General features: G+C 43.1%; 1 protein-coding gene across 6 annotated transcripts in view; it reads right to left on the bottom strand.

Annotated features, from left to right (window-relative positions):
- The window catches only part of PRKG1 (protein kinase cGMP-dependent 1), a 1198973-nt gene that overhangs the window by 376840 nt on the left and 808245 nt on the right, over positions 1-13888 (bottom strand). The gene's annotated exons all lie outside the window — the stretch shown is intronic.

The raw sequence follows: 13888 nt of genomic DNA, 5'->3' as shown, positions 1-13888 counted from the left end.
TTAGGTCATGATCTGAGTCCTGAGATGGAGACCTGTGTTAGGTCTGCACTCAGGGGGAGGGGGAGTCCGCTTGAGATTCTCTCTGCCTGTGCCCATCCCCCCTGTCCCACTCACATTCCCTAAAATAAATTTTTAATAAAAAAACTATCTTATAGGTCTCAGTACTCATACATGCCCAAACAGTGTGGAAGATTGGTAGGATGGTGCTCAGAAGGCTATTGGCATGAAGGATTGACAATGACCCCTCTCTGGGAGAAAATTCATCCTAAATAGAGCTACCAGAAGAGCCCAAAGCAATATCAAAGCCTCGATCAATAGAGGGAAAAACAAAACTGAGTACTATGTAGTATCAGCCATTTGGATAGTTCCTAGGGAGGGAGGAGCCAGCGATATAAACGTTCCTTCCTCTAGGTCACTTGTATCTTTCCACAATAAATCTTATAAACTATCAGGGTATGAAGCAGGACAGGAGGGGATATCTCTAATAACATGAAACACAGAAGGAAAGAGGCAATAATCTCCCATTTCAGCACCAAATACACAACGCATTTTTAGATACATGGAAGGAAATTGCGCTAAAAGTGCCGAAAGAGGAGATAGGGAAAGTGGCAAACACCAGGCGGTAGTAGGAAGATTTCCTTATGATACTATTGGAGACACATCTTTGAGATTTCCAGATACAAGCAGGCAATTGGCAAGGGTACTGGGTTGGAGAGCGAGCCTCTACTGTCCTCCGCGCCTCCATTTGGCCCTCAGAACTTCAGCAGTCTCCACTTCTGATGAGAATAGATGGGGCCAGCAAGTCAGAGCTCATCGACCCCTTGGTTCTTAGTTACTAATTTACTTTCTGAAATGCATCAGGACATAGATCGATGATGAGATCTTCTCAAGGTAGATACTCTGGTGCTTTAAACTTAGGCATGAGGACTTTCCTGTTTATGATCCTAACAAAATGTTTTGCTCAACCTCGTAGAACCTCATGTCCTAAGCTGAGATGAGGAAGGAACCATGACTGAGAACCAGTGAAATGGTCACACGGCAGCACAGTGGTCACAGCACACATGGGCCCCAGGTGGGCCTCTGCCAACGCTTGTCCCTGTCACTTGACAGTTTTGGGACCCATCTGACTTATGGAGGGGATAGTGATAATACTGCTTAGTTCGTTAAATCGTCATGAGGGTCACAGGCAATAAGGTACTTCAAATGTGCTAGACATACAATAAATAATGAAAGCCTCCAGTCCAAAGTGCTTTCAATGTTTTGTGAGGTCCACAGTATCCAAAGGTGCTTTCCTAATAAATACTCCCCCCTTCTCTACGGGATTGTCTCAACCTCCAAAACGAGATGGAATTTACTTCCCCTTGGAGATGACTTGCCCTGATGAACTGAATGGCTGTGCCCGTTCTGGGGCCAGGTCCTAAGGGATCAGGGAACCTTCAGTGCCCACCCTCTTGGAACCCAACCACCCTAAGTGAGACTGCAGCCAGCAGGGGACCCCCAGCTGAGCTCAGAGCTAAATACTCCTACCAGAGGCAGCTGATATGCAGAGCGGAAGAGCCACCCACTGAGCCCAGCCAACACACATCATCGTGAGAAACAACAAATACACTATTGTTTGAAGCGTCTAGGATTAGAGATGGTTTTCTTTGCTGCAACAGATTGGTGCAACCGTCTATACAGACACATATGATCTGCTGCCACCAAGGTCACCAACCTCAACTCTTAACCCTCTCCCTCGTCCATGCCGTACCAGCCACTATGACCTTTCCAGTTCTCAGATATACCATAGGGATTTAGGGGCTTCACACATACTTCCAGCAAGCTCCATCACCACTCACCGCCCCCCCCCCCCACCAGTGGGATCACACTAATTTGGCTTCTCATTTACTCTTACCAAAAAAGCCCTTCATTTTTTTCTTTATAGTATTTTTCATAATCATAACTGTGTAAGAGTTGTTTAATATCTATCTCCCTGTAGTCTGGAACTTTACTGAAGGTTCTGGGCACAAGGTCTTGGATCGACTGGATGCTCCATATGCACTGCTTGGATCAGTGAAGCAAGAGGTTGTTTGTGGTGGAGCCCAAAGTAAAACCAATGCCTCCGGACTCAAAATTCCTGGTCTTGTTCTTATCATGCGCCTTTTTCATTCCCTTTTGTTGGGACATCGGGGTGAGGTTTTATACCTTTTATATACATAAGACCTTTGTTTCCTGTTGAGGGAGGTACATTTCAAGTCATGCACACATGGCTCCAATAGCTCAGCTGGGTTGGTCACACAGAGGGAGACAGACTCAGAACTCAAGTAAAGAGAGACACTTCAGAGAAAGGGACTCATGGTAGCCTTCCTGTCTGCAGACAATCCCCTCCTGTCCACCTCAGGCCCTTAAAGCACTTGATACATCTACTACAACTTGGCACAGACAGACATGGATCCTGGTTGGGTACAGGTCTGTTTCCCAAGAGATAGGAGGATCTTCGAGGCCAGCAACTTACGTTCTCCATCCCAGGGTGACACCAACGTAGCTGAGCCCTGGAGTCAGCCCTGCACTCACCACTCACCCTGCCTTGTCTTGACACCAATCTCATGGTTGCACAGCACAAACAAAAGAAGGCTTATCAAAGAGTAAGAGGTTACAAAACACGTGATGGTCCAGGTTGCTATTTTTTTTTAAGTCTAGATAATCTCATAGAAAGATTATAGCCAAAGATCTCAAAGATTATAGCCAAAGGCAATTTGTTTTTTAGATTTATTAGAAACAGAGAGAAAGACAGAGAAGGCACAGGCAACGGGGAGGGTCAGAGGGAGACAGAGAATCTCTAGCAGACTCTATGCTGAGCATAGAGTCCGACGTGGGGATTGATCCCAGGACCTTAGGACCTTAGATCCCGACCTTGAGCCGAAACCAAGAGTCACATGCTTAACCAGCTGAGCCACCCAGGTGCCCCAATAGGAAATTTTTATCTACAAACTGATGTTGATTCTGGTTTCATTCCATCGCCTGCCTATCCTCTTTGGATATCAACTGAAGAATTTAGGAGAGGACAACAACAACAAGAACACAGGCCCGGGACTCACTGCAGTTACAGGAAGGTCGGAAATGCCGCTCCCATGTGGGCCGCCCGTGGTAAAGTGAAGAGACACCCCAATTGCTTCCAGAAGCCTGTTTCTTACAGAAGTGATTCCAGCCGTTTGTTTTGTCACTGAAGTCGATGAGTGTGTGTGTCTGTTTTTCTACATGTTGCTTTCTCTTTGACAAAAACTCACTATGAAAGGCAGCCCCTTGGACTGAAGCTCATTTGGAATTCACCGAGGAGGCAGCTCTTGTCAGTATGGGAAGAAAGGAGGATGCCCTGTGTTAGGGAATAAATCCACCCATAGAACCTACAGGTATTTCCTTTCTGCTGATGCCCTGGGGAGTCATGACATTAGATGGGAGGTTGCTTCGAAGGAAGACCTCAAGAATTGAAGAGTTTTTATTTAAAAAAAAAAAAAAAAAAAGGACTATACAGCCCAGTAGGATAATATCTTGGTGTTTTGATCACCAAAAAAAGTAATTTGGAGTGGTTGTAGGAAAGACAGCTAATTTACTATGAATATTTTCACTTACACACTTTCTATGCCTGTTATCCATTTGGTGGAGATTTGCCAATTACACGTGGAGAGAAGGGTTTTTGACAGGAGCATCAAAGCAAAGGTCTCTCTGCTCAACAAGGGATACGGAGTCAATCAGAAGGGCTCCAGAATCTTGAGTTGTTCACGCATAATCTACCAGTAAGCGATGCTAAATACACACATGCTATGTTCCGGAGGTACGAGTGTCCCCCAGAATGCAGGTGCCAAAGTCCTAAAGCCCAGGGTGACAAGGGTGGAGTTCTCATGAATGGGACTCGTGCCTTTACAAAAGAGGTCCCAGAGAGCTCCCTCACCTCTTCTACCATGTGGGCAAGTGTGATGCGGAAGACAGCCCTCATCTGACCTCATATTTGGCTATAGTTGCCTGAAGAGGCTAAGACAAAATGTGTATGTGTACTTTTTTGATATTTATACATATTCAATATTTTATAAAGTATACTCTTTACTACAACATTGACATTTTTTACATCCCCCTGGATCATTTAAAAATGTACACTATGTACTTGGAAGCATGCTAAAAATGATTAAATCAAGAAGGGAATTATGTTATAGACTTTGAGGTGGAAAAAAATACAAGTACTCTAGAACAATTTCTCAATCCATGGTCATGATGAGCTCATGTCTGAAGGATTCATTGGTCCCTCAGCCACTGGAAAGGGACCACCCACCTGAAAATTCATCCTGTGACCCTCTAAGTGTGTTGTTGACCTAATTATGGGAAATGGTCATTTACCAATGTAATTCTAATCTGGCTGCTGTCACCGGGGGGTGGGAGGTCACAGTAAAAGATTGTCCCTCACAATTTATCTTTATGGAGAAGTTACTGCTTAGAATATAAAATGTAAGAACAGCAGCTCTTAAAAAGCATGACAAAAGTCCTTCAGAAGAAAAATCCCCCTGGCGTAATCTTTTAAAAATTGGTTTAATATTCTCTGCATTCCTGTGGCAAATGCTATTATGGAAAGATGTTTGATGGTCATGGGCCAGTGATTACAGAGATTGGGTGCTGGGATGATAAAGAAGTGGATTGTGTGGTTTTTGAAAAATACATATTTCACTTGGAAGCATGAGCTTTTGAAAACCATACCGAGTGAAGATATAAAAGGTAGGACCAAACATAAATTCTGATCAAAACAAAAATGCTCAAGAAATGGTACCTGTCTGTAGTGATAAGCAGGGCACTAAGCGTGAGAGACCATCACTTGTTTATTTGGTGAGCAGATGTGGGAATCATACCAAAAAATCTGAAAATAGAGCTTTTTGGTTACTTTGAGTTGTTCAGGCAAAAATCTAGCCTGGCTCATAGCTGTTAATCACATTATTATATTGCTTTTGGCAGGCTGGTAACCCTGAAAAGAAAGATAAACTGTAGAATGAACCTAAATTAACAGAAAAAATACATTCTGCTGGAGTGTTTTACATGGTGGCTCCCCAGAAGCAAACCCCAGACAAGGATTGAGGGGTGAGCTGTTTGTGAGCTGATCCCAAGAACCCCTGGTGGGGGAGGAAGAGCAGCCCATGGAGGTTTTGTTATTAAGCTAGTTTCCATAGTGTGTAACTGGAGCTTGATCCTGCTGGGAAATACTGGAACCAACAGAGGACACCAAGTTATGGCCTAGAGCAATAGGCCATCCCACCCCAGGGGTGCTGGGCATCCACACACCAGCTCCTGCTGGTCTCTGGGTGAGGGCTGCTTCCAAAGGCATGCATTCCTTGGTGCTCGTAGCTTGCCACCGCAGGGGTAGGTGGGGGGGAGGACAGGGCACACTGTTGGCAAGAGAAAGAGGCCCACAGCCAAACACATGCAGGTGCAGGGGGTCAGAGGTAGAGGCCAGCGATGTGGGTGGGGTGCCGACGTCATTTGCTGTGCAAAGGGACTGGCTATTCCCAAGGGGAGGAAATGAACAGTAATTGCCCGAGTCCTCGTATCTAAGCAATGAAAGAACCCACAAACAAATCTAAAAAACCAAAATACCGAATGACATACCCTGGGAGCTCTGAGAAAGGTGTTAAGACACAAAAGTGTACATTTGAGCCATAAAGACGGTGACAAAGATTAGGCAGTTGCCTCCATCGTCTGATTTAAGAAACAGAAAGATCCATAAACCAAGGTATTTTTCTACTGCCTCGCTGTCCCAGTATCTACGTTTCCATTGGAGATTCAACACTTGGAGTAACCGACACTACCGTGTGCTTGTGGAGAACACACACGTGCAGATCTATGTACACAAATGTGCTCACCCATGGTGGAGGGAGTGTATATGAAGTTTAATCTTCCTTTTTTTTTTTTTTATAAGAGACACAGAGAGAGAAGCAGAGACATAGACACAGAGAGACATAGAGGGAGAAGAGAGAGAAGTAGAGACCTAGAGGGAGAAGCAGGCTCCCTGTGGGGAGCCTGATGTGGGACTTGATCCCAGGACCCCAGGATCATAACCTGAGCCAAAGGCAGACGCGCTCAACCCCTGAACCGCCCACGTGTCCTAATATGAAGTTTAACAAAATGTTTCAAAAGCCAAGTTTAGGTGTTTGATATATTCATATGATCATAAATTTTTTTTTTTCACGAAACCTTCCAATATTTCTCATATTCACCAATAACTAGCTGTTATGGACTGAGAGAATGCATTTGCCTCCCCCCCACCCCGAAGCACAGCTTCGCCAACTCATGAATGTGTCCAACACTCATCGACCCCAGGTAACAACTCAGTATCTCCAGTATTCCTAAAAATATAGTTGGAAGACAGAGCTGAATCTGATGCAGAATGGTTCTATTATTTGATGTGTCTTTCTTCTAATCAACCTGGTTCCCACAAAGCAGAAGTCCTAAGTGGGAGAGAAAAGGATTGTTAGGATAATTACCATTTTTGAGAGATAGATTGGAAGACCTGGTGCTTTACGAGGGTAGAGACTCTGGGCCTGCCCTGTCCCCAGGATCTCCCAAGTGTCTGGCACACAATAGGAGCCCAAATGATATCTGCTTAATTATTAAATTAAATCACTAATTTCACATGGTCCTCCCAATTGGAATGTAAAGTAAATATTATTAACTTCGTTTTACTGTAGGGAAATGGAATCAAAGAAACTGCATAATTATCCTCAGTGACAACCAGCTGGTTGGTGCTGGAGGTCTGTGCTTACAACCTGTTTTCTAGGAAGAAAAAAATGACTCTATTTCACCATATATATATTTTTTTATAATTTAAGCTATATATATTTTACCATAACTTGTTGGAGCTCATAATATCTTAAATCAGATGCTTTTTTGTAGGAAGTGGGTTAAAAGGCCTGGCAAAGCTCTATTTAGATGCTGGCAGACTTTGGAATTCTAACACTTTTTCTGAAGCATTCACATTCCAGATCCAAGTGAACACACCATTTGCTTCAACAACATGGTAGGTTTGCAGATAATGAATCTACGCAAAGATGGCGAAACTATTAAAATCACTTCGCAGTCAGGGGATATTTTGATGTTCTCTGTCCTGCTACTTCTGGGCTTTCCTGCTTTCTTGAATAAATTATCTAATTTCTACTTTTACTCTAAAGGCATTTTTTTAAGTTGAATATCCATGCATTTTTAATGAAACAACAGTCTGCTGAAGAATGCAAAAGGCAACAGTTTTATCTTGTTTCATAAGCACACAGATTGGTGGCAAAGGAAGAATCATATTCAGAAAAATTCCCCAGACAAGCTAAGCAAGATTGGGAATAGTCTCTATGGAACCAAGTTGCAAGGTTTGCCCAGTAACCAATATTTAGTGAATATGTCCTCCTGGCATTTGGGTTTGGAGTTAAACTTGGCTAACGTCTTCTCACAGACACGCTGCCCATGGACCTTCATTTTTCCAAGTAGCTACAACAGATGAACGAACCCTAGGGATGTAGGAGACTTGGGCAAACTTAATACAAGCAAGTGTGAGGAAGATAAAGGATTTGCTTCAAAAAAAATTATGCAGAGAAATGAGAATGTTTAAAAATCATGAATTATTCAATAATTATGGGAAGCATTTAAAATTTGTTGTTCTCAGGATTCTGTTACTTGTATTAATTTAGAATTTTTCAGGCTAGTAATACAGAGACACAAATGGATAATTATTTGGATAATTGTAGATGTCCAGTGAAAATACTCTTCAGCTAACTTGGAAAATAACCAGCTCTCACATTACCAAACTTGGCGCAGACTTTTAAGGATAGAAGTTGATTCTGTCCTAAAAAGTAATAATAACAACCAGAAAAGCAACTCCTGAAATTCAAAATAATTCCATAATCTTTCTCAACTTGTAACTATGGTGTTATACAATGAAAATAATCATTTTAAAATCCTCTAATATCACAAATTATAATATTAAGGTTGAATAATATTTATGTTTAATAAGGGAGAAAGGGAGATTGACATCTTTTTAAGTTCTAATCCTCATTATCAAAAATGAAAATAATCAGATATTTGAGATTACTAAATGTGAATTCTTGTTAATCAATACTTTACTGCATTTTCCTTAAAAAAATGTTACGGAAAGAACCTACTTAAAGAAGTAGATGCCAAAGAATATCGTAAAGAATCTGTATTCAACATTTTACTTTTGAATTAATTTTTTCAAGTGAGTGTATGATTATAGAAATGTACAGAAATATACAGATTCTGGCTCTAAAGAAATAGATATCCTATGTATTGTCAGTATTCAACCATTTTCACTCCAAACCCAATGATTTCATATGGTTCAACCTAGTACAAAAAGTTAATTCACTTTCTAGAACATCTATCAAACATCTGCTATATAGAATATTTGCTGTGGGAAATACAAAGAGTAATGAGACAGATAAAAATGTTACTTACATATAAGGATTTATGAGAAAGCGTGTGGCATCATAATATCGTGAAAACAACTACACTGATAAATCACTGATGCTTTTTTTAAAACTTCTAAAGAATTTGAAAAAAAATTGTAAATCATCTGTTTTTTTAACTTTTGCCACACAGGATGAATGAGTGAAAAAGCTATCCCTCCACCAAAAGTTAACTGTCATCCTGTTAATAAGAAAACTGGTTTACTAGATGCCAAATGCGGGGCATACGTTGTCTCTCTTAATCCTACAGAAACTCTCCGAAGCTGGAAAAACACTGGTTTCCTAACCACCACCACAGCAGGGATGCCCTGCTTCCTAAGAAGCTTGGAGGGGACCACACTTGGGAAAGGAGTTTAGAATTGAGATGCAAATCCAGGGCGGAAATGAGGTGTGTAAGGCAAACAAAAGGGCCAGGAGTGACTAGCTAAGGTATTTGCAGGGCCCAATGCAAAATAAAAACACAGGGCTCCTTATTGAAAAAGCAGGGGGGAAAGTCCATTAGAAGGCACTAAACCATAAAGCTCATTTCTTTCTCCCCCACCCCTTTCTCTCCCTCCACTTAACAGTATTTCTTACTTAATGTTGCACTCCTTCAGGAGCAGAGATGCTCGTGGGCACCTGTACCACATACCCATGGACCATGACTCTGCACTCCGGTAAGCCACTGGTGGCCAGATCCATCCCCTCTTGTCAGGTGTCAGACCGACAACCATGCCTCATTTAGAGGCAGAAGGATCAAGTCAGATTTCTCCTCTTTCCACAGGCCCACCGCACCAACACGTGGGGTAACAAGGGACTGCAGCCTTTCTGCTGGGACGTATGGGAGCAGGGAATGGACAAGGAGTTCCTCCCTGCTGAGCCTCCATCAAATGTGCCTTGGCACTCAGAGTCTGGGGCTGGAAATGCATGTTTGCACGTCCGTGCCCATCTCCTGCTGTGGGCAGTGGGCAACTATAGTCAGCAGTCAGGGAGTGAAGAGCAGAAGGGCTAGACTGGCCCCAAGGGAATGAGTGGCCCAGAACCAGTTCTGGGGATATGGGGCACAGAGACACAGAATTACTCACAAGCCAGGCTCCAAGTTGCTTCACTGTCCTGTCAGACCCCACTCATATAAATCCAACGTTAAAACTATTAATTCCAGAACAGTGGTCACAGGCCATTACACCCCAAGCACTGGCTCTGTTGAGCCCTGAGCCCTGTATGATTACACCCGTCCCACACTCATGAAAGCAGCTCTCAGTGGCTCTGACTCTGAATAGTGCTCAGAGTAACATGCTTCATGAGCTGCCCACTACCATACTATCCATAACCATGCATTACAAGGAGACAAGGGGCATCTTCCTGAAATACAAGATCAGAAGGACCAAAGAAATCCAAGAGTCTGGGAAAACTAAGTGAAGTGACACTCAAGACACAGAAGTTCCAACTGGGTGGTATTAGTTAAGACATTTCAAGACAGAAGTCCAGGATCAATCCACCAGTGGATCTACAGTACACAGTGACCCTTTGGCTCAGAGAAAGGAGCAGCTCGTAGAAAGTCATTCTCCCTGAAAGCAGGTGCTCAGGGGCAGCCAGATGGAGAGGGGCAGAGTGATACTAACTAGCCTGTGAGCTGGAGGCTGCAGGAGGCTCGTAAGCAATGGCTGAACTCGAGAAATTTCCTGAGTTAGATGCTAAACCACCAACTGCTGGAAATTGGTTGTGGGGTAGGTATTTAATCCTCACAGATCGCTATGTTCAAGATTGTAGATGTCTGTGGGGTCGGAGACTGGAGGGATCTGAAAGTCAAGTGAACAGTAGTTGATTTTGCAGGCAATGGGGAACCCTTAATCTGCTTCATATTGGTTCTTCATTAAAATACACCTGACGGCGTTATAGAGGATCACTGGAGGGGGAGCTGACAGAGGAACATCAGCAGGTTGCTCCAACACAGAGAGAGAGAACTCAAGGACAAGAAAGACAGGAGGCACTCCGAAAGAACAAATTAACCAGTGAGGAAATTGATCTGATGAGTTGGGGTAGGGATGGGGAGGGAAGAGGGGAGGAGTTCAATCGTAAATGTGTGTTTTCGGCACGACGCTATGCCTACAGGCATGTAGCTAAGTGGAAATTCAGGAGTTCAGCAGTGAGAACCCAGTTAGAGGCAACAAGCAAGAGCCCACTGGGAGTCATCCACTAAGAATGACAGTTTATGGAATTGGACTGGATTGAGGAGGAAAGAGAAACTGGGATCAGCAGATAGAAGGGGTTAGGGGGTAAGGGAGAGTGAGGGAAGGGTTCAGAGTATTCATTAAGTTATTAAGTAAGGATTTATCTCTGACAACACAGGAGGCATAGAAGATCTCTTTAATCAAGAAGCTTGCTCCTGACCATCATTGAGAATCTAGCATCAGGGGGACTTAGGAAAACACTAGAAACAGGGACGCCTGGGTGGCTCAGCGGTTCTCCCTCTGCCTATGTCTCTGGCTCTCTCTGTGTCTCTCATGAATAAATAAATTAAAAAAAAATGTTTTAAAGAAAACACTAGAAACAGCAGCAATCAATCAATTTGCATCACATCACTTGATTCGGGGGAAATTTAAAACCTTATTTCCTAAGAATGCAAACACTGCTATTTACAAAAGCCCCGTAAGGAGTAGAGTCAAAGCATTTACTGTCAAAACTGCGCTGCCTTAGGACAAAAGCCACTGCAAACATTTGTTCCTTGACTGTTTTTGAACTTGGCGGGAGGGGTATGGGAAAGAAGGGCAGCGAAACGCCAATTATCTTGGGTTGTTCCAGGAAGAAGCCTTTCATGTTGCTTTGATTTTCTTTGCAAGGTAACTGAGACACTTTTTCCTTCAGTGCCTTCGTATTGAAGATGTGTTTAAAACCTCTAGGTTGTTTCCAGAACAATTAGTAAGATTTAGCATTATAATATAACTTCACAAACACAGCCCTGGGCTTTAGCGTTCTGATAACAGGCTGCGTATTTGATGCACCAGTACTGCGAGTTACGTGGAATTCAGATGCAACACATCTTTAGTTAAATACATGTTTTTCTCCTTTCTCTTCACTACTCTGAACAAGGTTAGGCTCTATAAATATGCACATGATTTTTGTTGTCTCATGGAGAAATTATTCATCTTTTACTGTCCCTTAGAACACAGTTGAAGGTGAGCAAATGATGCTAAGCCAGAGGAGCTAAATGATAAGATCTTTGAGTTGAAGAGCTCCATTTTTCCTTTTATCAGCTGTGGTTAGGTTTGTTTGTTTCTGGCACTTTCCATTTTCCCTAGAATGCTGATTGCTTTCTGGTTACAAAGCAGTCACTAAGTTCACACAAACATCTATCTATAAATAAGTAAAAATAAAATAAAAATAAAATAAAAATAAAATAAAAATAAAATAATAAAATAAAAATAAAAATAAAAAAATAAAAATAAAAATAAATAAAAATAAAAATAAATAAAAAATAAAAATAAAAAGAAATAAAAATAAAAATAGATAAACATAAAAATATAAATAAAGAGAAAAATAAATTAATTATGCAGAATGTTTGCAAATAGGCCAAAAGTGAGGCTCAAAAATCTGGCCCACGATAATCAAGATCTTTCCAGTTTCGTGGATGGGGAACTCATGAGACATGTGGTCAAATGCACATCCCGGAGGGCGGGGTCCCCGGGTGCAGCCAGGGAGCTCCAGCCACAGGGAGACTGCCTTCAGCGAGGGGGCGGCTCTGCAGGAGGAGCAGAGAGGTAAGCGCAGGTGGCCCGCAGCACCTGATTTGCAAAGCACACCGCTGCAGACACATGTGGGGAGAGAAACCTTTTTCTCAGTCCTCCAGTGCACAGCAGCGCTGGTGGCGTCAATGTGCGTAAACGGAGGAGAGAGATTAAGAGAGAGGCCTGGTCACCAGACGCCAGGATCGAAGCCCAGCACTTCCACGGGAGCTGGATATAGTTACAGACCGCAAGTCATATCCCAAGATTTAGTTTGAAGGCATTTGGAAAACCATCCGTTTATAAGACAAAGAGCCCCGATACGTATTATAAATACGAAGAGAGCAATAAAATTATTCATTGGAAAAATAAACCCAGGAGAAGCCCTAAGCACATTTAAATTAGAAAACAAATAGATCCAGTGTTCTGGCCTCACTTACTCAACAAAGTCCCTCCTCATAGGGACTCATCAGAACAGAGTCTAGGGCATCCCCAGCTGAATGCTGACCTTCAGGTGCTTGTCCTAGGATTTTAAAAGATATTAATATAGGTCTTGGGGTGGGGGCACCTTGTGGGGGGCTCAGTCGGTTGAGCATGTGCGTTCAGCTCAAGTCACAATCTCAGGGTCCTGGGATCGAGCCCTACGTGGGGCTCTCTGCTCAGTGGAGAGCCTGCTTCTCCTTCTCTCCCTCTTTCTCTCAAATTAATAAAATCTTAAAAACATTAATCTAGGTCTTTAGGTTTTCTGGATCTTGAAGATTATAGTTTATGCTAAAAGCCAGTACACAACCGACCAGTTTAGACCAAGGGAGATCTTTAGGTGGTGGTCTGTGAAGCCTGCCATTCTCGAAGAGCATGGACATGAAGGGAACAGTCACATTTGAGGGGGGGTGCCCTAAAATATGACACCTTAGCCTACTGAGTATTTTAAGTTTAAAAAGCTTGAGGAAACCGCAAAAGCAGGAAGGTCACTTTGACCTCTCCCCTGAAGCAGGTCACACAACCTTGCCCCAGGGGGGCCCTTCTGATACCCAGAGGGAAGGAACATCCTGCTCCCTGAAGACCAGGGGAGGACGAGAAGAGCACACAGGCTTAAGTTTTGCTCAGTTTCCTACACTGAACTCCCTTCTCTGACCTATCCCAGCTCTCCACGACTGTCCACTCGTCATCAAAGCTAGCCCCAAATACTCCGATTTAACCGTTGCTTCCGGTCTTCATGTCCTCATGAAGGCCTCCAAGTCAGGTCCTACATGTTAAAGAAATCTGTGCTTACTTCCTGTTACTCTGTCTTCGTCAATTTGCTTTTCAGACCCAGCCAAGGCCCTCAGGGGCCAAGGAAAACGTGTGCTTCCTTCCCCTTCACCGTGACATCTGTCCTTTAAGATAGAAGAAGCAGAGGAAGAAAGGCCTCATAGAACGTCCAGCAATGCTTCCCTCGCTAGGCTACTTGCACCCACCTACCTCCTAGGCCTCAACCTTTGTAAATGTTGGAGCTCTCGAGACTCTCTAAGCATTCCACGTGCCACGTCTCTAGAGGTCTACTCTGCCTAGAGTGATTTCCTTCTTCCTTTCTACTTTGTGGTTGATTCAATGAATTAAAGACTGGGCTCAAGGAAACCATCTTTTCTGGAAAAGTCTTTGAATTCAATCTGTTCTCCATTCCTCAATCTTATCTCCAGGATGGGCAAAACCTCCATCATGAAGCTC

Source organism: Canis lupus, chromosome 27 (genome assembly GCF_048164855.1).
Source record: "Canis lupus baileyi chromosome 27, mCanLup2.hap1, whole genome shotgun sequence".
NCBI lineage: Eukaryota > Metazoa > Chordata > Mammalia > Carnivora > Canidae > Canis > Canis lupus.
This window is presented reverse-complemented; position numbering and strand designations above follow the sequence as displayed.